Source organism: Macrobrachium rosenbergii, chromosome 37 (assembly GCF_040412425.1).
Source record: "Macrobrachium rosenbergii isolate ZJJX-2024 chromosome 37, ASM4041242v1, whole genome shotgun sequence".
Classification (NCBI taxonomy): Eukaryota; Metazoa; Arthropoda; class Malacostraca; order Decapoda; family Palaemonidae; genus Macrobrachium; species Macrobrachium rosenbergii.
The window spans coordinates 27,139,356-27,166,536 of record NC_089777.1 but is presented as its reverse complement, the minus strand read 5'-3'; the positions used below and the strand labels follow the sequence as shown (position 1 = coordinate 27,166,536).

The 27,181-nt window shown below is 34.4% G+C and overlaps 1 long non-coding RNA gene across 1 annotated transcript in view; it reads right to left on the bottom strand.

The window, feature by feature from the left end:
• LOC136825429 (uncharacterized) overlaps window positions 1–27,181 on the bottom strand; it is a 549,285-nt gene that overhangs the window by 131,789 nt on the left and 390,315 nt on the right. Inside the window, exon 3 of the long non-coding RNA XR_010849339.1 lies at window positions 6,014–6,076. This is a non-coding gene — a long non-coding RNA (uncharacterized lncRNA). The remainder of the gene's footprint in view (window positions 1–6,013; window positions 6,077–27,181) is intronic.

Here is a 27,181-nt window from a genome sequence, read left to right as displayed (position 1 = left end):
TTGTTTAACTCTATTGTTCTCCCCTTCAAAACTCTCGAATCTCCTTACTACCTTACTCGAATACTTTAAATTCTGGCAACTTTTGGATAATATTACCACCATAGAAACGCTCAAGGGCGAGACTTCTAGAACAATATCGGAGCATTTATTGGTATTAACCTTAAATACACGAACAACAAAAGGCATTAGTACAGGAAGCCCTCTTTTTACTTAATGTTGGGTTCGTGAGCATTCTTTGTAATATACAACATACAGAGTGTTAAAGTCTTTCATAATCCCTTCTATAAGCAGCACAAATGGCTTAATGGTCGCATTTCAAAGAATGGAGATAAAAGGAGCGAATGACATCATTACAGAAGTAAGCCACAAAACCAACAGGAAGAGAATGATACAAGTTTAATATATATATATATATATATATATATATATATATATATATATATATATATATATATATATATATATATATATATATATATATATATATATATATATATATATATATATATATATAGAGAGAGAGAGAGAGAGAGAGAGAGAGAGAGAGAGAGAGATGATAATAATAATAATAATAATAATAATAATAATAATAATAATAATAATAATAATAATAATAATAACGTTTATTTCAATTATACAGTGGTTACTCTACAATGCAAAATCACAAACATATACGATATTACTGTAAAAACACAATGGCAACGTTATCAACGCAGTACTACATACAACAGCAGAGAGAGAGAGAGAGAGAGAGAGAGAGAGAGAGAGAGAGAGAGAGAGAGAGAGAGAGAGAGAGAGAGAGGGTAATAATAATAATAATAATAATCTTAATTTCCAATATACATTGGGTACTCTACAATGCAAAATAGATAAATTAAAGAGAGAGAGAGAGAGAGAGAGAGAGAGAGAGAGAGAGAGAGAAGATTAATAATAATAATAATAATAATAATAATAATAATAATAATAATAATAATAATCATCATCATCTTTATTTCCAAGAGACACTGGGTATTCTACAATGCAAAATCACAAACATATACGGTGTTACACACTTCAGAGAGAGAGAGAGAGAGAGAGAGAGAGAGAGAGAGAGACTCTGGAATGGCGTGGCACGGGACGATCCGTGCTGCCTGCCACCTGGATGATGCCGAGGGCTGTGAATGTTCGTGTCTTATGCCCACTCTGGAAACCGTAAAAGTTTTCTGGTGCGGACTGAAGTTTGCCGGAAGTTACGTCATAGACATACATCCGCAGCATATGACGCGGCCTCCTTTTTCCGCTGGACGCATTTCGTCTGCGCCCGACGACGCTAACTTTTTCTAAACTAATAATGGACACATTCCATGAATTTGTTACGAGGAGGGTTATACACGGGGGCGTTTGCTACTGGAAAGGATGAGAGAGAGAGAGAGAGAGAGAGAGAGATGAGAAATTAGAGAGAGAGAGAGAAGAGAAGTAAAAATGGAATAATATAACCATTTAAAACATGGAGAATAAGAAAAATCACCTCTCTCTCATACGTATATGTATATATATACATATATATATATATATATATATATATATATATATATATATATATATATAGTATATATATATATAATGTTGTGTGTGTGTATGTGTGTTTGTGTGTGTGAGAGAGAGAGAGAGAGAGAGAGAGAGAGAGATGCAAGAAGCTCATTTTTTCAAGTTGAGAAAACTAAGCAAAAATTGAATAATAGACCCATTTGAAACTAAGAGAATGAGAAAAAATCACCTCTCTCTCTCTCTCTCTCTCTCTCTCTCTCTCTCTCGCTCTCTTTCTCTCTCTCTCTCTCTCTCTCTCTCTCTCTCTCTCTCTCTCTCTCTCTCTCTCTATATATATATATATATATATATATATATATATATATATAAATAAATAAATGATATATGTGTGTGTGTCCGTGTGTGTGTGTGTGTGTAACTGCAAGAGCTCAGAGTTGGAGTAAAAATTTACAGATTGGAAAAACTGGATTGGGAGAAGTACCTCCAAAGGGCGGAGACATCTGCGGGATTGCCACCAGTTACGCGGTTAGTTGAAGTGGCCGGAAGGAGAAAAGTTCCGCTATTATATTCAAAGTCTCAAAGTGCCATATATGAGTTTCCAGGCTCTTCTGGGGCACTCGTGGAATCTAGTAACGACGAGTGCCATAAACAAGATGAAAAAAAGTGTTATTTTCATTCTCTTCTACGAACTTTTTTTTTCTTATCTTCTTTTTTATATTCGAACTTTCGCGTTATCAAATAGCGGATCAGAAGGGGCTATTTTCGTGGAACCATAATATTTAGATATCGTTAAAGTTTTTCGATCTTATCGCTAGGCTTGAAATTGTTTTAGCATTGCCGTGGGATGAAGGACTTTTCATTTATCATACCGATATACTTCATCCTCTTGTTTACAATATGAATTTAAATTGGCTAGCACTTCTTAACTTATAAATTCTACCGATTAATATGACTGCGTCTTAAATTCTCTTATTTCATTACTTTTTAAAATGCAGCTTGTAATTATTACAAAAGTTAAACTTTATCAAAAAGTTTCAATCGTCATGATGAGTTTTAGTACACATAAGTGGTTTTCCCTACTACTACTGATATCTTATATTCATAAAGATTTCAAGAATGCTCCGTATTATCATTATTATTATTATTATTATTATTATTATTATTATTATTATTATTATTATTATTATTATTATTATTATTCAGGAGATGACCCCTATTCATATGGAACAAGCCCACAGGGACGACCACTGACATTCGAAAAAATTAAAAGAAGGAAATGGGAAATGTATAAAAATGAGACGCGTTATTAGAAAAACAGATTAACAAAATAAATAGATAATAATAATAAGGATTCATACGATTTTCGGTACTAATTATCTAAAACTGTACGCTTTCAAATACTAATCATGACTACTTCAAAGATCTTCTCTAACTAATCCCTCTATGCATAAATAATTATAGATACAAACACGCCTAATTACCGAACGTAAAACGAAGACAAACAAACTTCGCAGAAAAAAGAAAAGAAAAAATATTGTTATCTCTCGCACTTAAAAAAAACTGTTGTTATCAATCATCATTACAAACTTCCACTGCCTTTCGCTATATCAAAATCTTTTGTCTAAACACAAGATCTGAAAATTCCCCGACCTTCTCTTCGCAACCAGAAGCTCACGTTAAATATTTGTTCTCTAAAGAAAACAGAATCTACGATTAACAGAAGAGAGAGAGAGAGAGAGAGAGAGAGAGAGAGAGAGAGAGAGAGAGAGAGAGAGAGAGAGAGATAAAAAGGCTCGGGTTCCTTGAATTTTCCGTTCTTCAAAAAGAAGCGCTAAAGAAGTTGCATGTCTCGTTTTGTAATCTTATTTTCGTGTTTGTTTTTCTTTTTAGCACTGGAAGTAATTCCTTGGGAACACAAGTTAAGCTGTGTCTGTCTGGGGACCCTTCGCTTTTCTGATGTCAAATCTCACAGTCTAGTAAACAGTCTAGTCGGAGAGAGAGGGGAGAGGGTGGAAGAGAGAGGAGAGAGAGAGAGAGAGAGAGAGAGAGAGAGAGAGAGAGAGAAGGAGGCGGGGAAACTTGTACTCTGCATCAGTTTCTAGTTTTTCCTCGTTTTGTTTGAACGAATGATATATATTATTTTGGAATTTTAAATACCTCAATAAATTTTTGAATTTCAAATAGATCATATGTTTTGGAATTGAAAATATATCAATATATTCTGGAATTACAAATATATCAATATATTTTGGAATCGTAAATATGTCATATCTTTTGGAATTGGAAATATATCATATCTTTTGGAATTGCAAATATATCAATATATTCTAGAATTTCAAATATATCAATATATTCTGGACTTTTAAATATATCAATATATTATGAAATTTCAAATATATCAATAAATTCTGGAATTTCAAATATATATCAATATATTATGGAATTTCAAATATATCAATATATTATGGAATCTCAAATATATCAATACATTACGGAATTTCAAATTTATCATATTATGGAATTTCAGATATATCAATATATTATGGAATTTCAAATATATCATATATTATGGAGTTTCAGACATATCAATATATTACGGAATTTCAAATGTATCATACATTATGGAATTTCAGATATATTAATATATTATGAAATTTCAAAAGTATCAATATATTCCGGAATTTCAAATATACCACTGCAATATTTCCCTTTCTGGAAGTATGGTTTACTAGGCCTCACTCCTTTCCCTCTATTCCCTGGGTTGCCAGTCCCGACGGCCTTCCCGTTATGAAGGTTAACATCTTTGATACAGACCGACCCAGTCTTAGGTGATATTAGGCCTTAATATTCTCTCCTTATAAACAGAACCAAGACCCAAATCTCCCATTAGACTATCTCTATTCCCACAGTCTCTCGCACCCGCTTCCAGCCTAAGCCCTCCTGGACTTCTTGGAACCATGATACCTACCTCGGCCTGACCTTTATTGACCTTTAATGACCTTTGCTGAGGCGCAACCAAGTGGAAAGGCGATCAAAGCCTCTTATATGTCTAGACTGCATCTCCAGTTCAATATCTCTGCAGAGTTTATGGCGTCGTCCTCATCTTCGACAACCCCCCCTCCCCCCCCCCCTCTCCCCTAACCAACCCTTCCCCTTCGCCCCCTCAAAGCAAAAATTAAACTCATGCTAAAGACATATGCCATGAAAATAAAATTCGCCCCGATCTCTTACGTTTCCAGTGGCGCCACTTTGCAGATACAAGAGGTGGACAGAATCGGTGCATATAACCATCTCCAGTGATGTTTACTTTTTCAGTTTGTTGTCAAATAGTCTAAGCTTTGCATTCTCAGATATTTACGCCTTTTGGATATAACAGTACGGTGAGAGAGAGAGAGAGAGAGAGAGAGAGAGAGAGAGAGAGAGAGAGAGAGAGAGAGAGAGAGAGAGAGCAAAACAGAAAGGGGATAGAACGAAAGTAAGATTTACATGGATATCTCACATCAGACTGATCTGAAGATTGATGAGGATTGATCCATTTTTGTGCATCATTAACATGACGAAATCGGGTGAATTTTTAAAGGTAGCCGGATATCGTATCGACCCCTGTGAAATTATCTGAAACCTATAGTTTTTGATTCCCATTCCCACAGAGCATAAATCATACATGAAAACTTTAGCAACACGAAGGAAACGAGACGGGCAAAAAAAAAAAAAATGTATCATTTGCATCGAGCTGAAGGGATAAAATTAGGAAACGAGATTTAAAAAGTCAGGCTTTTCAGACTAGAAATAAAGGATGCACATTCATGGGTAACCAACTACAAAAGTAGCTCACTAACAAATTCTCGATCGAATCTCCAAAAAAGTAAAACGACGCTGTCTTGTTTCAAGTGTGGTGACAGCAAGCACAGCCATCATGTTATAGCAACCAGAATTTACAGAAAGTCACAAGAACAAGTTATTTCACGAATTATTTGTCGACAAACATAGCAAAGCTTCATCTGGTAAAGTTTACAAAAGTCACATGAACAAGTTATCTCACGAATTATCTGTCGACAAACATAGCAAAGCTTTATCTGGTAAAGTTTACAAAAGTCACAAGAACAAGTTATCTGACGAATTATTTGTCGACGAGCATAGCAAAGCTTTATCTGGTGAAGTTTATAAAAGTCACAAGAACAAGTTATCTCACGAATTATCTGTCGACGAGCATAGCAAAGCTTTACCTGATAAAGTTTATAAAAGTATACTCATTCAGGTCCAAAATACACAGCAGCCTCTGTCATTACCACTGCGATGCCCCGAACCAAAGTTAACATAACACTGCGAATTTTCGTCGAGACCTGCATTCGACGGACCGAAAGTACGCCCAAACTTATCACACAAAACAAAAAATCTATCATTTCCTCCACCCTAGTTTTTGATATATCTAGGAATAGGATTGTGGGCATCAATTCAGTAGAGTTTATATCTTTGGCCAACCTACCTCTTGACTGGAGGAGGAACCCTCGGGACCGGTGGAACACAAGAGGTGGGTGTGAGCCCAGATCTGGAAAAGAATTGTAAGATATTAACTTGAATGCCTTGCGGAGTTCATAGCTTCATACAGCATACAGGTAGAATATTTATAATAATATGAAAATCTTTGCCTCAAAATACACATTTTCACATTCAAGGGTGAAAGGATATATTTCTTTTTATTGAATGCTCAGAGGTATTCGTACGCATATATACTTCCTAATAAGGTTTAATAAAACATGGAATGGAATGGAGTGGAATATAGAGTTTAGGCCAAAGGCCACGCGCTGGGACCTATGAGGTCATTCAGCGCTGAAAGGGAAATTGAGAGTAAAAGGTTACAAATATTATAGGAGGAAAACCTCGCAGTTGCACTACGAAGTATTCATTAGGAGAGGATGGATAGCAACATGGAAGAAAGAGACTATGAATGGAGGTACAGTAAAAGAAATGAAAGGGGTTGCAGCTAGGGGCCGAAGGGACGCTGCAAAGAACCTTTAGTAATGCCTACAGTGCACCCCGTGAGGGTTACTGACAGCACTAACCCCCCTACGGGGTTTATAAAACATGGGACACCAAATGACACCAAAACACATTACTGATGACATACAAGGCTTTCAAAATTCGAAAAACACCTATTAGAATTCAATAATTTAAGACACACCAGAGCCTTTGAGATGAAGATAAAAAAAAAGACAAACACATAATTCAAAAGAAACTGTCACTTTTTATGATTGTAATGGGCGTCATGTAGGCATATAAAAAAAATATGAGACATTTAAGTACTCAAATAATAAGGGACTTTGTTTACTGAGATACAATTCTTTTTTTATACGATGCTCAACGTCATACAAATAAGTACCTCCTATATTTGGAAAGGAAGAACAAATCAGGAGAAAAGAAATAAAAAAGCAGACCATTTTCCGAAACGGTATAAAAAACAGATGGCTAAAAATCCTCTTAAATTTTTCCATCCTTGAATTTTGTTCTTATAATCATTCCATTGATAAATGATCAGTTCTCTAATAAAATCTGACGGCGAAAAACCTCTCCACAGTTTATATTACAACTGAAGACGCGTCTCTCTTTGAAGAGCCATCTAGACTAGAGTAAAATAAATGCAATGGAATTTGCACCAGCGTGCGATTCTCTTTCGTGACACTGAAGTAAAAAATAGTGTTCAATTCAGTCTCCTTTGATCAATCCTAAAAGGTTCTTTTACCATGAAAGCAATACCTGATCATTGCATGGTAACCTCATGCAAACGATTTGGCAATAGAGAAAGCGGAGGCTACAGCAACAAAAGCACCATTTATATCTTACAGTGCTTGAAACGTGCTTTCATATTTTACAGAGCAACAGAAGATATATACTTTAAGATATAAAAGATATATGTTTTAAGATATAATATATATATATATATATTTATTTATTTATATATATTCTAAGATATAAAAGACATACACTTTAAGACATAGAGTTTAAAATATAACTTATTTAACTTATACTTTACGACGTTTACTTTAATACAGAAAAGATATATCTTGAAATATACTTCAAGATATAAAAGATATACACTTTAAGACATATACTCTAAGATATAAAAGATATATACTTCAATACATATACTTTAAGATATAAAAGATATATACTTTAAGACATATACTTTAAGCTATAAAAGATAAATACTTTAAGACATATACTATAAGATAAAAAAAGATATAGATTTCAAGACATATGCGTTTAAGATATAAAAGACATACTTCAAGATATAAAACATACATACTTTAAGACATGAGCACGCGCGTGCATATTTATTCGCTACACGCACACATACACACACACAGATATGAGCTCGCAATACACACACACAGAAAACACACACACACAATAGATATACGCAAAGAAAGCCTGAGAACTATACAGAAGAAATTAAGGAAGAGCAGTTCAAGGAAAAATTGCAGCCGTTTAGAAGAAAAAAAAGAAGGAAAAAAAAATGATTTGGTGAGGGGGAAAGAACCATCAAACAGACCTGAAATTCCGTTTTCTCTCCCGTAAAACTTAGGAATTCAATCAGTTCCAAGGGGGGGACAAATCAACGGCGAAACTGCTGGTGAAACCGGATGAAACATCTCACGGGGTCATCGATGACTAAAAGAATATAAATGAGTCTCCCGACATCAGACATCCAGCACGGTAAGAAAAACCGTTGACGGTCGCATTTTAATATAAATAACAGAAATGTCAATCCGGTCTCTCCATTCCGCTATCGGGATTCTCATCACAATATTTCTAAGCGGTAAATTGGAACGGAATACGACAGCGCAAACATCAAAGGGATTTACAAATACACACGCACACATACACACGCGCGCGCACACACACACACGCGCAAAAAGGCAAATATCGAGTTTAAACCTGACAGGGCTCACACTCTGAAGATGAGCATCTGATAGTGAGATTCGCTTTATCTTTTGCCAATCTACATTCGCTCTTGCAACCTCTCTCGCTCTTTCTCGTTTCCAACCGATGCTGAATATATATGTGCGGTTACGCTGATGTAGGTGCAAGTGTTCTTTACAGGTATATGTATATATATATATATATATATATATATATATATATATATATATATATATATATATACACACACACACACACACACACACATATATATATATATATATATATATATATATATATATATATATATATATATATATATATATATATATTTATTTATTTATATATTTGTGTGTGTGCATGTATATGCCTTGCTTATAGAGCATACACAAGCTCACACATAGACACACATATATGTATACACATATTTACATATTATATATGTATATGTATATGTATGTATGTATATATATATATATATATATATATATATATATATATATATATATATATATATGCAGCTAGCTTTTGACTTCTCAAGAACTCACGCAAATCTGAAAACGCAAAGCTGAAAAATAGAAATTAAAATCCAGGAAGTTCCAAATCACAAAACCTGAATGCACCAAGAATGTAAAAAAAAATAACTGAAAAGACATTTCACCTTCATAATAAAAAGCATCATTATTATCCGTCTCAATATCATCACTGCACGTGCAGCTATGCTGTATAACCATGACTACAAACTGAAACCATGGCGTACTATGGTTCCCGAACAAAGAAACTGCTCCAATCACCGTTATGTAACAGCGAATGAAAGGTTTACTGCAATTCTAATAAAAATCCAGTTAAACTTAACATTGACTAAACGAAACACGAGAGAGAGAGAGAGAGAGAGAGAGAGAGAGAGAGAGAGAGAGAGAGAGAGAGAGAGAGAGAGAGAGAGAGAGTTGTTCGTCGACCATTCCTGTGCTGGACTTCAAAGCCAAGGTTAAAAGATTGGAAATTTTTGCCTTTACAAAGTGACTAACAGTAAAAGTATTTTGGGGATAAGAGTTGGGGAAACTTTAACGTTCTTAAGGCATCGTATGATTAAAGGTTTTCTTTTAAAATAATGTGCGATATTTGGTAAGGGAATGAGAAAGTGGGAAAATTACACATTTCCTAAATTTTCCATTTCCATAATGTGCGATTTTTGGTAAGGAAATTAGAAAGTGACAAAATTATACATTTCCCAAATTTCCTACTTCCAAATTAGAAAGTGAGAAACAACATTTTTCAAAAGCTCTATTTGCATAGTGTGAGCTGAGAACAAACTATTTCCCAACTCTGGCCAGTGTTTTGTTTTTGGTGTTAAGTATTTGAAACTATATTTTCCAGATTTGCTTTCCCTTAAGTTTTACCTTCACATCGAACTCTGAATGGTTTTAGTGTTTGTCTAAAAAGGCACAGTTCAAATATCTATAAGATTATATCTAAAAGCATTATTACGTTTTTTATACTAATAATACGATGATTTTTGTATTCTACAGGCTTTCATATATTAATGTTTTCTTGTATTTATCATGAGAGAGAAAAGAAAAAGAGAGAGACAAGAGAGAGACAAACTCTGGACAGTATTTTTGAGAGAGAGTATTTAGAGAGAGAGAGAGACTAAATTTATGCATGAAACTCGAATGGTTTATGGCCTATCTGTTAGTGTTTGCCAAAGGAGAGGTCATTCTGCACTGAAGAGGATGGAATTTTTTAAATTATGTATTTATCCACATCTTTTGTTCACACGTTTTCCTTTACATCATTAAATGAAAATAATCTATTATTCCAATGAAAGAAAAATGTTACATTGATACTGATAATGGCATGTATTAAGCGGATAGTTAATGATGCATTCCTTATAGAAATTAATTCAACAGCCTCTGCATTTATAAATCATTGATGCTGTTTTAGCTGTTAAAGGTAATGTAGAGATGATTTATTGTACGTACTGCATACGGAACAATGAGTGCAAATACCATATTCAGTTTATCAGCCATATTAGTGGTTTCAATCTGTATGAAATATTTAAAGGAATATATACATATATATATATATATATATATATATATATATATATATACATATATATATGTATACACACATATACTGTGTGTATATATATATATATATATATATATATATATATATATATATATATATATATATATATATATATTGCACACACCTGTACATAATCTTGACAGAGGAACCATGGGCATTCTGATACAGAACTTTTTATGCACTGAGGATTCCCGCGAAAAGACATGGGTATGGGGCTAGCAGCATAAACTCATCAATATTTGCTGATACTCGAAGTTAACACCTTATGAAGTTATCAACTATAAGAGGAAAGGCGTATAATTGGGAATGTGAATACACCCATACTTACACAAACAGACAAACACATACATACATACACGTACAAACACACACGCACGCATATGTATACGCAGTATATATAGTAGTAGGTATATATATATATATATATATATATATATATATATATATATATATATATATATATATATATATATATATATATATATATATATATAAAACTTCAATGAAAGAAACTAAACAACTGATTTACTTCTCCGATGATGTAAAGTGTGCATTACGTCAAGTTTTGGTCATTTTCTACCGGGTATCCTTGACTTCAAAGTAAAAAAAAAGACATATGTGCTAATATACATTAAGTTGTTGCCATTATACCGAGGAGCTTTCTGTCCATTCAAGTCTAAAAGGTTAGATGTCTGATGAATCCAGGGAAAGCAGCTCAGTGCAACATGCAGTAGTAGAGTTATCGCTGTTGTTTCTTTATGATGCAGACTTTCAATGAAAGAGGAGCATGCGTCCACCCGCCCATACTGCAGCGCGGGGATAATGCTTCGTTGTGCCTTGTTATTAATAAAGGACAATGACATTAGCTTCTTTTATTTGCTCTTTTATATCAAATTCATAATTCATTACTGTGATGTTGGTATTGGACTATTTACTTGATTTTATTATCAGTTCTCTTATTTTCTCTCATTCTATATTAATACTTAGGGCAATACTTCATCTGTACTTTGGCATCTTTAAATACAACACAGTAATCTAGTAATTTTCTTCTACGATGTCCTGATCTACAGTAAATACTGTGATTAACATTAAGCATTTATTGCACACTGAACTTCAGTTCATAAATTATGCTCTTTATTCTCACGTAAATCTACCTCCATTAAATTAACAAATAGCCCTACAGTCTCTCCTTATCTTACAGCTTGCACCTCAACATTTCATTCCCTTTTGCACTGAGTATAACTAGTGTATGAAAAGAGCTCAAAGGAAACCAACGCAGAATAATTATGATTCCCGTTAACCTAATCACAGACATCTCTCTCGCCGTCCACTCCTTAAGATTAGCTCTCAAGGGATTACCGCCGGACGCCAAGGGCTGTGATTTGTCTGTGACGCAGACGCCGCGAAGAGGAATATTCTTAAAAACCAAAGGCTGCGTGAGATGCCTCCATAACTGTTGAAAGTCTTCCCTTCCTCGCGAGTGGGAAAGGAGAACGCTAAATTGCTGCGTGTATTCCTTAAGAAAATGGGCTATACTACGCACGTCAGAATATGGAAGAGGGTTGCTTAACGAGTCACTACAAAATAAAAACAGTTCCGGGAGACGTTATATCCATTATTTTCAACAACGTTATTTCCAACTGACATCATCCTTTGAAAGAAAGGATATAAAAATATTTGGTTACCTGTTAATAATGAATAAATTCTGAAGGGATTAAATTGTACGCATTCACGCACATCTCTTTAATGGAACTAAGACACTCACTTCCACGCAGAATGGATAAGTTTATCGGGCGCTGGAAATGCATTATCCGTCTATGCCACAACATTTTTCACTTCTAAGTAAGACAAGAAACAAATGAAGACACAAATCCACTCAAAATTACGTTAAAGGTCAAGGTCACAGAAAAATACATTTTCATTTTACTGACCATAACTAAATGCTCTCCTCAGCTGTTCCAAAATGCGGTCTTCAATAGCCATCGAAGTGATTTACTTTAATTAGGGTCAACACAACATAGAAAAGAAAAAAAAGAAGTAAGTAAATATGCTAAAGGTTAAGAGAGAAATACTTTCACAATTGCTTTGGTCTTTAGTAACTTGACTGCAAGATTGGGCTACTACCTATGCAAATTAACGTTCATTGCCGAACTATTATGTTTTATTATTGAAAAGGTTTTTATTAAAAAATCGGTCCAAATGGGTTAAAAAATGCTAATGCGTAAAGATTTCTTCTTTTCCAGAATTGAAAGGAAGCACGTGAGTAAGTGTTCAAGACCGACTTATTTCATCCTTAAAGGAAAAACAGGTCGACTTTGTATCCCTTAAGCATGACCGCAGGGTAGTGTAACATGAGTACTCATTAATAAAGCTAACTCATTACACGAGTGGTGCATCAACGTAATAAATTACTTTTGATGATTATGCAATGCTACTGGAATTGCAAGAAATCAGATTATGACCAGGAAGAGCATATACGGCAAGAATGCTAACAAATACAACAAAATATCTTGCCTTAACTGCAAGCTCAATTGCATTCAATCAAATCTCGTCCCAATGGAAGGATGTTACTGAGATTTGCTATAATGCAATTGGACGTCTTCCATACATCGCTTCCAATAAGGCTTCCTAAGAAAGCTCTTCTGGAAATGTGATATAAAACTTCAAACAGAAATGAACCTTCTTCTAATAAAGCTTGATTTTTAAGGCTCTGATTTTCTAGAAATGTGGTACAAACCTTGAAAAGAGATGAGCCTTCCTCTAATAAAACCTGACTTTTAAGGCTCTGATATACGAGTAAATGTAAGTTAATAAAAATATATTTCCAGATGAAACCCGACAATTCTGATAAGCATCTGACGTTTGAATAATTCGATGAGTTCGACTTAACGTTTGCATATGAAAACGGAACGATGACAGTTTCCCGTAACCTTCAGCAAATTACGGAACAAACGCTTATTAGCCCAAGGCACCACCCTTCTTCTGATCACCAGAATTGGTATAAGAATGAGAAGAAGAAGAAGAAGAAGACGAAAAAGCAAGAAATGGCAAAAGGAACAGAGGAAGAAGACTTTAAAGGGGGAACGCTCGAGTTCGCCATGATGCAAGGTGCGACTTAATCTCGCATGCGGTATGATAATGCAGCATCCAGGTCTTGATAGAATATTCATGGAGGGGGAAGGAAGGGAGAGGAAGAGGAGGGGGAAGCGAGACAGAGGAGGGAGGAGGAGGAGGAGGAGGAGGAGGAGGAGGAGGACGCTATCACCCCGTCATTGACTTCAATGGATTCACCTCAGCCGAAACATCGAGGAAGACAAACGAGAGAGAGAGAGAGAGAGAGAGAGAGAGAGAGAGAGAGAGAGAGAGAGAGAGAGAGAGAGAGAGACGAGGCGATGGAGCATTGTTCGACATAGTTGTCGAAACGCTCAAAGTGACGGATCAAACGAAAGGGACTCCTCGTTTCCGGCGTGTTTTGCTTCTCACTGCTAAACAAAGAAGAGGAACAATGTCTCGTTAATTAGTTAACTCAAATCGTCAAAAGAACGAGACAATGACGCCGTGTTTTGAATAACAACGAAAGGTTGTCTCAGAAAGCCCCCCCGCCTGCCAGACAATGAGACTCTCCCTCCACCTATGGATTATGAATAAAATGCACGCCGGGGACAAACAGCTGAACGCATTTTACGTTCGACAAAAGGAGACGAAATGACGAACTTTACAGTACTCGAGTTCTGCCGATAGGTATTGCGCTACGAGAGAGCGCATGAAAACCCGAGATATTTAAGTAAATATCCCTGATAGTAGCAATAAATATCCCTGATAGTAGCGAGAATAAGATCAAATTAATCACGAGTAATATTTGAAGACATGAGACCAAATTAATCACGAGTAATATTTGGAGAAATAAGACCAAATTAAGCACGAGTAACATTTGAAGAAAGAACAAATTAACAACGAGTAATATTTGAAGAAATAAGACCAAATTAATCACGAGTAATATTTGAGGACATAAGACCAAACTAATCACAAGTAATATGTGAAGAAATTAGAGCAAATTAATCACGAGTAATATCTGAAGAAAGTAGAACAAAAAATTAATCACGAGTAATATTTGAAGAAAGAAGACCAAATTAATCTCGAGTAATATTTGAAAAAAGAAGACCAAATTAATATCGAGTAATATTTGAAGAAATAAGATCAAATTAATCACGAGTAATATTTGAAGAAAGAAGACCAAATTAATCACGAGTAATATTTGAAGAAATAAGACCAAATTAATCACGAGTAATATTTGAAGAAATATGACCAAATTAATCACGAGTAATATTTGAAGAAAGAAGACCAAATTAATCATGAGTAATATTTCAAAAAATATAAAAACAAAATTCTTCATGAAAGCTGTCACAACCAGATGTTTCATAAATGTATATTTGCTTCAAATTTATATCTACGGAAATGTAAAGCATAATACTGCTTTAACTAAGAGGACTACAGTCGATGCAACATGTGAAATGAGCTTGCAATGAACCTCCTTCCTTTCAACAGCTTTAATGAAAGTCGAATTTATGCAAAAGAGGTTCGCGATATATTCTCATTCCTTTGTCTCACATTAGACAGTGAAAGCAGTCATGGTAAAAGGAAGAAAAAAAGTTGGAATTCATGGCTCATAAAAATAAAATAAAGTATGGAACAAAATGAAAAATAATGTTCAAATAACTTCACCCACGTCGGCAAAAATAAATGCAATATGAAGCAGAAAAGTGTAAGTAAACCAGAAAAATGAAAGCTAATTAGTATTAATAAACAGACCTGCAAAGGTGCTTTCTTTTTCAATGTAGCCATGTAACAAACCTTCGGAAAAACACGCATTTACATAAAAATAACCTTGCATAACGCTCACATTATATATGTGTATATATATATATATATATATATCTATATATATCATATATGTGTATCTATCTATCTATCTATCTATCTATCTATCTATCTATCTATCTATCTATATATATATATATATATATATATATATATATATATATATATATATATATATATATATATATATATATATATATATATATATATATATATATATATATATATATATATATATATATATATATATAGTGCATGAATAAAAACATATGTATTGTTCTTCTACACAAATGTAATCCACGCCTATGTAGATATTACTATTAATGTATACAAACTCACACACACAAACATATACACACACTAAAGCGTCAATATATTTAACAAATTTTATTATCATTTTCCGCTACTGGTACTATTTCTGAATTGGATTAAACCCTAAACTGTAATCCCCAAATCTGTTTATAATAAAAGCTTAGTTTCAATAATAACCAAAATTTCACAGGATATTTTCAGCGGAAATGTGAAAGAATGGATTATTGCTTTTATCTACCAATATCGAAAATTTATAACAGCTGCAAATGGCAAGTATCGATAACAAATAAAACAAGTGAAGTAATTAAAAACTAAGGCAATACAAATATTTTGTGGTAAAATTGCGGACCTACGTTTAAATGTAAGACATTAAAACAATGCATGATGATTTCTGTTAATATGCCACTTCGTCAATGCTTGAATTGAACATAATTAAAACCGTTAAAACATTATCCTTTCCTTATTAGTTTAAAAACGGACAGAAAAATCGGAGAAAATGCGCCGAAGTTTCTTCGGCTCAATCGAGTTTTCTGTACAGCCGCTACAGCGTATAATCAAGGCCAACGAAAATAGATCTATCTTTCGGTGGTCTCGGTATAATGCTGTATGAGCCGCGGCCCACGAAACTTTAACCACGGTCCGGGTGTGGCATATCTTATATCGTTGCCAGAAGCACGATTATGGCTAACTTTAACCTTAAAGAAAATAAAAACTACTGAGGCTAGAGGGCTGCAATTTGGTGTTTGATGATTGGAGGGTGAATGATCAACATACCAATTTGCAGCCCTGTAGCCTCAGTAGTTTTTAAGATGTGAGGGCAGACAGAAAAAAGTGCGGACGGACAGACAAAGCCGACACAATAGTTTTCCTTTCAGAAAAGTAAAAACGGAAAACTTTAAGTACATTAAAATGGATAATTGTAACAGAGCCACTACCTACTTCCGTAACTACTTGGGGTCGTTTTAGTAAACTGGGAAGAAACCACCGATTACTAAGGCAATACTTGAGAGATACGGGTGCAAAGCTAGTTGAAATCTTTTATCAAAGTAAATACACAAACAGAAAACAATAATAGGCCAGGTTTGACAAACTTGACTTTAAGCCAGCAAGCACCTGAACACCGAGGAGGTCAAAAAATTTATATAAGAAAGCAGGGAATGTAAAAAATGTAACCGAAGCCAAAATGCTGGGAATCAAAGGGTCACAACAAGGAAAGCAATGGAATCTGGAATTTTGTGCGGCAAACGCACACAAAGGAACAAGTGAAAAGGTCTGACTTGATACGTGGGTTCTCTCTCTCTCTCTGTCTCTGTCTCCCTCTCTCTCTCTCTCTCTCTCTGTCCCTGTCTCTCTCTCCCTCTCTCTCACTCTGTATACGATATATATATTTATATATATATATATATATATATATATATATATACATATATATATATATATATATATATATATATATATATATATATATATATATATACATACATATTTATACATTTATACACACACACACACACACACACACACATATATATATATATATATATATATATATATATATATATATATATATATATATATATATATATATATATATATATATATCATACATATATCAAACTGACGCACCAGTCCTGATAATTTCAGTATTATGAATATTTAGTAAAATGATAGTTCTTTCTGTCACTATTTACGAAATTCGCCAAATTTTCTCTCCTCGATAATCCGAAAATAATTCCTAAGCATAACTAATAGGGCATTTAGTAAGAAGCTAAACAACATGAATAACTACAAACTGATATGAAATTTAAGAAACTGTACTTTTTATAATCATCGTCGGCAGCCGGAGTTGCATTACATCCGAGCCATACATCTGACAAACAAGATGTATAAGTTAAATATTATTAGCCATGTCCGTAGAGTTTTACATGTACAACACCACTGACTCTTACTGGTTCAGAAAAGAATACAGTCAAGTAACCTTAAATGATATATGTTTGACTCGTGATGAATTTATGTATATACATATATATTTATATATATAACATATGTATATTATATATATATATATATATATATATATATATATATATATATATATATATATATATATATAATATACAAACGTCCTTTAATTATTACTCTATATAACATATATGTTACCGAAGGGAATTTTAGTTGATAGTCCACCGTCCCGTGAGGTCGAACCAGCGGTGTATATTATATATATATTCCTTCGATATAAGTGAAAAATATATCACGGTGATGTGATAAATAGTCATATATATATATATATATATATATATATATATATATATATATATATATATATATATATATATATATATATATACATATACATATACATATACATAACCGTAAGCCGTTTCACCTAACACTGGATACCTCACGAGTAAAACACTACAATGCTCACCACCACATTCATGACTTAACTACTGAATCACTGATGAAACCCGTGAGCAATAAAATTCCGCAAAATTATCCGCTACATGCAGCTACACGAAAGGTTCATAAGTAGTGCACTGAACCATATTTCACAACAGACCCCTATATCTTGCAAGCATTCTCATGTTTCTTTAATAGTAAGGTAGTTCATTTCATTACCTTTTTATCCCATCTATCTAAGCCTTTCAGGGTCTTACCTTCTTCCTCTCCTCTTACATTTCTGAATTGTATACTTTCCATCAGCTGATCATCACCCATTCTCCCTACATGATCGAACATTTGGCAGTGCGAGATAAAATCTTAGTATAAAAGGAACTTGAATGCGGCAAAAAGTTTAATATTATCATGCGGGAAACTGCCAGTTTGCAATGCTTACAAAAACAATAAAAGTCCCCAAATGCATTAATGGTAAAAATGCCTTCTGAGTGACGGTGTGGTATTCGGTGTGGAATAACAACTACAAAGAGCGCTACGCATGTTCTAGATTCCTTCACTTTTAAACTGCACAAAAGAACAAAGGCACTGCTAAATGAAAAGTAAATAGCTATGAACACACGGCTGCAAAACAAGGGTACATGGAAAACGAGGCTATACTACTGAAGACGAAAACACGTGTTTCCAGTTGCGATATCTTCGTTTTGACTGCGAAAAGCTACTTCTTTTTTTCCGTACACAGGTCCTGTAATAGCAAGATACTCTTTATACACACAAACAGACATACATTCATACACACACACACACACACATATATATAATATATATACATACATACATCATACGCACACACATATACATATATATATATACAGAGAGAGAGAGAGAGAGAGAGAGAGAGAGAGAGAGAGAGAGACAGAGAGAGAGAGAGAGACAGATAATTTAATAACTTGTACAATTGTCCTTGCATTAAAATAACTATTAACAGGACCTCATTCAAGCGGTGAGCATCTAACGGAGACTTTTATTTAGTGAAAGTTACAAGCTTTCCAGGACTCTATGTCCTCACCGTCTGGTAGACGTGAAATTTTCCTGCTGCCAGACGATGAGGACAGAAAGTCCTTGAAAACTTGTAACTTTTTTTAATAAAAATCTCCGTTAGTTATCATCCTATTTATATGAGGACCTGTTATATATATATATATATATATATATATATATATATATATATATTATATACATATATATATATATATATATATATATATATATATATATATATATATATATATATATATATATATATATATATATATATATATATACACACACATATATATATATATATATATATATATATATATATATATATATATATATATAATCCGTAATATAAAGATAATGAAATGAAATAGCAATCCTTTGAATTGTATTATGCCAATGATAACGTTCAACTTTAAAATTAAGGATCATTTACATGAAATACAATGAAAAAATTAACATGCGTAATAAGTATTTTTAGCAACAAACTCCAAACACTAAACACGAAAAGAACTTCGGAAACTGCAAAGCAATTACAAAGGTCGGAGGTAATAACAAACAAGGTTAATTACGGTAATGCTCTGCTATGTATCAGAGCAAAAGCAAAAACGTTAAGAAGTTCTTTTTTCGTTCTCAATGCAAAAAGTTGACCAAAAGCGCTCAAGGGAAGTGAGGAAGCAGGAACCTTAAGGAATGAGAAAAACAAAAGGAGTTATGCGACTTTTACCTCTGTCTCCCTTTCCGATAAGGGTCATTTTTCCTTTGATTTCATTTAAGGAAAAATACGTGTTACGGACCTGATTCTTTACACCCTATTATCTTAACTCTGTGTAAGAAGGGGAAGCTAATGATGTTCCGCTGTTCAATTATCTTAAAAGTTTCAGTGATGAAACCACTGCAATAAAAGAGAGCTAATTGTATTAATATCACTCTACTGCTAATGTGTGATCTCATGATTGCAGACCATATCTATAAGACTCTCCAAATAATATTCACTAAGGGGTATAAATATCAGGGTTGCTTTAAGACAAAAGAGTAATGTTGCTGCACTCCGAGATACTACTAACTTTATCTTAAATGTAATCTATAATACTCTCCATATAATAGTCACTCAGGGGTATAAGTATCAGGGTTGCTTTAAGACAAAAGAGTCATTTTGCTGCATTCCAAGATACTGCTAACTTTATCCTAAACGTAAACCAAGTAAGCAAATGGAATGAATTACTTTACAGACGTACGTACACATTCCTGACTCAGTCTGGTCTCAAGCCTTTTTCCTTACTGAAAAAGCATTACATACCAAGACATATCTGACTTTACGGCGACTACCAAATTTACACCGGACTGAAAGGGTCTGATTTAATACCAACCGTGTTATTATTATTAAGCCTTTACTGACATCATACTGGCTGTAATCTCACAGCATGCTAAAACATCACTAACTTAATATACTGATATATTGCCACAATATATTAAGCCTTGCAGTATACTACTGTATTCCTAAAATACTCATTGTAACCTCAGCAAATCAACATTGCTGGGTTTGTATTTTTCATAAGCACACAACGTTAGAAAATGCTGAGTTTATATGAACGGAAAATTTGCGTGATAAAGTACTGCTTTATATATTTCAATACCAATTTTATAAAGAACTAATACAAAAGGCTATTCCAGTGTCGTAAAGAGTCAAACAAGAATACCGCAATGAATCTCATCACAGTCGACAGCAACAAGCTTGTGAGATCAGGGAAATGCAAAGAAATGTCCCTTGAGAAGTTAAAGATGAAATGAATTTCAACCTCATGTATCTAAAACACACAGTTTCTAACTTAGCAGGTTATGAAGCTATTAATTAATACACAATTTTACAAAACCAGAAAAGCGGGTTTAACTGGCAAGGGAATGTTAGCATATATAGGAACTGGTAGAATGATTTTATCAATAAAACCTATTCATAGAATTTGATCACAGTCAGTATGCAACTGATCGTCTCTTTAAATATTTATATTTACGACTAAAATATTACATAGAAAACTCTAAATGGAATTTTAAACAATGAGTAAATGAACATGATGACTTATATCAAAAGTGATGAATGATGTGACCATTTGCAAACCGTCATTCTATACCATAATTTTATATAAAATTACATTTGTAAGAAATAACGATATAATGGTTTAAAGAAGAAACGACGAGAATTTCGATTGGAAACATCGACAGTTTGCCATCATAAAAAAAACTACATAAAACACTATTCTAAAATACATATATATACATAAAAACGTACATCCATACTCGGAGCAATTTTGGGACTAAACCTCACACGCAAAATCACAAAGAACTAATTTATTTTCAGGCAGCAATTTGTTGTTCACACAGACATCCACATTTTGTTTTCCTAATTGGGGAAAAATTTTTTCGCACCACTTTTAAAAAAATACAAAACAATTAACAAACAAACATTATTTTACCATCAAAAGCGAGATAAAAGTTGGTCCTTGCTAATGTAGCAAATTCCTACAGTGCTGTTTTATATGTATATGTATATGTATATATATGCAGCGTACATATATTACTGAATATTAATTCAGTCACTTGTATTTCTTCTTATCCTTCAGAGCAAAACTTTGAAGAAAACGACGAAAACTGTTATTCAGTTATTCCAATTATTTTCCTCTCTGACAACTGTTTCAGCCATTAACCCAAAGCTATCATCAGGGCTGCACTAGTTGTACACAGGGACCACACTCATATATGAGTGAACAAAAAAAAAAAAAAAAAAAGTAAAAAATACGCCTAAGTTTCTTCAGCTCAATCGAGTTTTCTGTACAGCGCATAATCACGGCCACCGAAAATAGATCTATCTTCCGGTGGTCTCGGTATAATGCTGTAAGAGCCGCGGCTCATAAGTCTTTAACCACGTTGCCAGAAGCACGATTATGGCTAAATTTAATCTTAAATAAAATAAAAACTACTGAGGCTGGAGGGCTGCAATTTGGTATGTTTGATGATTGGAGGGTGGATGATCAACATATCAATTTGCAGCCCTCTAGCCTCAGTAGGTTTTAAGATCTGAGGTTGGACGGACAGAAAAGCCGGCACAATAGTTTTCTTTTACAGAAAAGTAAAATGAAAGATTAAAAGCAAGGTTCCAAATTACAGTGAAAGCTAACAAAGAAATTGCTCAGATAAGGATGGTTCTCTGCGAGGCCTCACAAGACAGCTGAGTTTTATTTTGTGGTTTCCTCAAACAGAATTAAATGATGGTGATTTCTTCATTAAAACAAGAAATGAAAGTTGTTTCAGTTTAAGCTGAAAGTATTATTTAAAAATTTTGACCAAATGATGGCTACGCGAGAGTTAACTGGTCTGATTAGTCATTAATATAATTTACTAAACACCACCTCTTCCCCCTTTACAATCTTTTGTTTTCCTTTTCCTTTCAACGCCCTTTAAATTATCTCCTTTTACAAGAAACGGGGTTATCTTTACGTAGACCGGGGAGTTGGGTTAACTTACATTTTCCTTAAAGGACCAACCTTGCTTTGGACAGCCCTAGAGCCATGAAAAAAGTAAAAAAAAAGAAAATAAAAAGCTAAAATGAAGCATTCTCCCAAAGCAGAAGAGTACCAGTACGCCACGAGGAGAGGGAACACGGTAGAATCCCAGAGTAGAGAACTGCTGCATCACCAGCGGTGGAATTTCAATAAAACCTAAGCTATTCAGCCCCCTGGAAATCCCGTTCCGATACAAGGCAGCTCAGCATTATCCACTAAATAGCTCTTAATGCAATCACCTCAAACATATTGTCATCAATCGCAGACTAAGAAGATTATGTGCTACAGAGGTGGAGTGGTAGAGGTGAGTCGGGATGGAAGGAGGGACGGTTGATGGAGGATTGAGAAACAGAGTCGGATGAAAAGAACTGTGAATGATGATGAGAAGAGAGAGAGAGAGAGAGAGAGAGAGAGAGAGAGAGAGAGAGAGAGAGAGAGAGAGAGAGAGAGAATTCTTTTAAAATGATTTCAAGCCTTTTACTACCATAGCAGTCACTCTGTCAGTGGTGAGAGAGAGAGAGAGAGAGAGAGAGAGAGAGAGAGAATTCTTTTAAAATTATCAAGCATTTTGCTTCCATAGCAGTCACTCTGTCAGTGGTGGAGAGAGAGAGAGAGAGAGAGAGAGAGAAAGGAATTCTTTTAAAATTATCTCCAAGCCTTTTACTACCATAGCAGTCACTCTGTCAGTGGTGGAGAGAGAGAGAGAGAGAGAGAGAGAGAGAGGGAGAGAGAAAGAGAGAGAGAAAATATACTGTCAAAATCTCTTATCACGAATTACCATCTCACGCCACCTAAAAGACAATTTATGGTAAGATAATTCTGTCTGTCTCTCTCACAGCCACGCAAGGTAAATAATTTTTTCTTTAAACTTTTCTGTGATAAAACTAAGGATAATATCAACCATTTTGCTCCAATACCCAATAAGAAATCTCTGAATTACTAAAACAAAAAAAATCTTAGATAATAAGATTAAAACTTTACCACAATCATTAAATCAAAGGTCTTATTTTCCTCTTCTCTTAAAATCCAGATGGAATATATCAGTCGATTCTATTTGTTTTTCTCAACCTCTTTACATTGATTGACTGCTTTAACTTTCACAGTTACTTCAGCTAATGCTGTTCATAACATTTCCTCTTAATATTTCATTTATTATTTCGTGATGCGGAAATCGGGAGCATCGGGGGACCTTAATTTTATAAACGAAACTCACAAAAATGTTGCTTGTCTCTTCCTCAACAACGACAATTAAGACTTGGGCCATCACTGGAATACTTCTTCCTCTTTGGTTATATCAGTAAACTCTATTTTAACTATAAATTTCTACTATCATTATGTTATTCTGCATTTCATGAGATAGTTCGCCGCAGCTATATTATTATCCCTCAATATAAGTATCTATAATCTTCTGAGATGCCATAAGTCACATTGTTCAGTGCCCTTACTCTTTTCATTTGACTGCATAACGTTAGAACATCCATCAAAGACACTGAAAAATGTCTGATCTACTGATAAATGCAAACTGTGTATGACTGATTGATTGATTGATTGATTACAGAATTCAGGCCAAAGGCCAAGCACTGGGACCAATGAAGTCATTCGGCGCTATACGGAAACTGACAGTAAAACTTTGAAAGGTGTAACAGGAGGAAAACCTCGCAGTTGCACTATGAATCAATTGTTAGGAGAGGGTGGAAAGCAAGATGGAAGAGAATATGAAAGGAGGTACAGTAAAAGGAACGAAAGGGGTCGCAGCTAAGGGCCGAAGGGACGCTGCAAAGAACCTTAAGTCATGCCTACAGTGCACCGCATGACGGCGCACTGACGGCACTACCCCTCTAAGGGGAATATGCGTAAGTGTGTGTGTGTATGAGATGGTGTATGTTTTTTTGATATCAAGAGTGTCTCGACATATGAATATTCACCCGAAAATTCGTAGTTTTGGCCTCAAAGAAAAAGCATAAATCATTGCATCATGAAGATGTAAAAAAAAATGTTTAATTCCAAAGAGAAATATTCAACTTGAGCGCAGCAGCAGCCGACATTAATGAATGAAAGCGATGCTAATTGAAAGAAGAAAAACGAATACTGCAAATTGCGTGCGATGAGATGAGCAAACTGCTTCAACGAATCCGACAACAAAAGCTTCAAAAGGAAGCCGTGGGGGGGGGGGACAGAAAGGGAAGGGAAGGGAAGGGGGAAGGAGGGGAGGGGACTGAGGGAAGGGAAGGGGTAAGCATCCACAAAGTTAAGATCTGATATTTGATATTTGAATTTGTGGCTCGTAGTCAGCCAACCCACATTATGCAAACGAAGAGGCTCCATCGTCCCCCGCCCCCCCTACCCCCAAAGTGATGATGATCTGCAGGGCACCGCCAGAGTGACAATAGAGTCGGAGATCTCATTCTTTCGCCACTCCAGAGGCGCCCTCCTTCGGACGCTTAATTCTTCCCCTGAAGAGGACCCAACAGCTGAGGTTCATGTAAATCGAGTCGTATTTGGGAGAGAAAAAGGCGGGGGAACCCAGTTGTAAATGGGTCTGGGAGGAGGGTTGGGTGGGGGGATTTTTGGGCACATTTATACTCTGTTTGTTGACGTACCATATTGGCGACCCTGGTCAGAAATACGAAACAGAATTGGACTAATGGGAGGTCGATGTCCGCCATATTGGTAAAAGGGGAGAATCCGCCATATTGGAAAATGGGGAGATGGGGAATTTCGAAAACTGACCTCGATTTTTTAGTGGTTTAAGGATTGTTTTACGATGGAAAAACGAGAAACAAAATCAGGAATAAATGCAATTTGAAGGGGAATGGGGAGAGGAGAGGAGAATGGAGAGAGGAATAACGAATGCTCTGTTTTCATTTGAAACGTTACGAGTAGTAGAAGACACGCATACACTCCAGTTTCATATAATGAGAATGACGTTGTTTAATCAGGTTGGAAGGAAATATTATCCAGGAGAAATTAAAACCGACACGGTCTATGCATTACTAGATATCCACAAAAACATTCATTTTGAAGAGAAAAACCTCTAAGATGAAACAGTATTTTATATACAAACAGTCTACTATATACATATATATATATATATATATATATATATATATATATATATATATATATATATATATATATATATATATATATAATATTATATACACACATATACTTGTATATACTGTATATAGTTCTGTATGTGTTTTTAGAAACCCCAAAGTGCTCTCATCTCCTCGACTTCCCTACATTATTTATGGATAAGCACATTACTACAAGCCTATATCCTAGTGGATAATACACGCGTAGCTTTCATCTTTCTGCGGCAAATCCGAACACACAAACGAGAGGTTTCCAGCGAGGAGATGCATTATTTTTCGAAGGCAGAGTAGTTCATCTCATCCGTCGAATTCAGGACTCTCTATCAACTGGCTGCCACTATCTGCATCATCATAACGAAGTGTTTGAGCGCTTACTCGGTTTTGGTTGAAACATGTAAACAGAATCTACCAGCTACGTTTACCAGTGATATATAAAATGTATTTTTAAAAGCCACAATGACCTCCCGAATTCTCGATTTTCTTGCACTTTTGGATATGCTTACCACTAAAACCCTATACCTAAGAAGGAAAGAGAAAATAAACACACACAAATACATTTATTCATTACTTACTTTTTTATTTACGAGTACATACATGGAAGTGAAGTGGGAGCTTGAGAGAGAATGAAAGAAGAAAAGAGAAAACTCTTAGGAAAAATATCCGTTGCGTAAGGACTGGAAGCGTGAGAAATGCTGAGCTACACGGAGTGGGGAATAAGAGATAAGCCGAGATAAAAAGACGAATAGTGTTTTGAAATGGTTTGAAAGAACAAAGGATAAAATGTTTGCGAAGAAAAAAAAGTGTAGAAACCAGGAGTGTTAGGAGGATGGATGAAGGAGGAAAGAAAGATCCTAGGAAGAAAACAGGAGTGAAACAGACGGGCCTTAACATTCAGGAAGTGTGCTCGTGAAAAGATCGAATCGAATGATTCAGCTTGTAAGGAGGTTTAACGCGATGTTGATGAGCACTGAATACTTATAAACAGCTCATGTTGTGGAAGTTTATATATACTGCATTTTTAGGGACCATGTTTGGAGATGTTTTATATATATATATATATATATATATATATATATATATATATATATATATATATATATATATATATATATATATATATATATATAAATTTCTGACTCATATCAGGATCGAATATATGTCTTTCAAATAAAGAATATATATAATTGTGTGTTGATATTTCAATCATATAGATATATATAGTATATACATACATATATACATATGACTTTTTATCATTTCTGTCACCGTGATTCATATACACTTGTTAAGCTACAAACGTCCTTTAATATCAATCGCTCTACCTCGGAAATAACCTCAAATAATATATTTTCACAT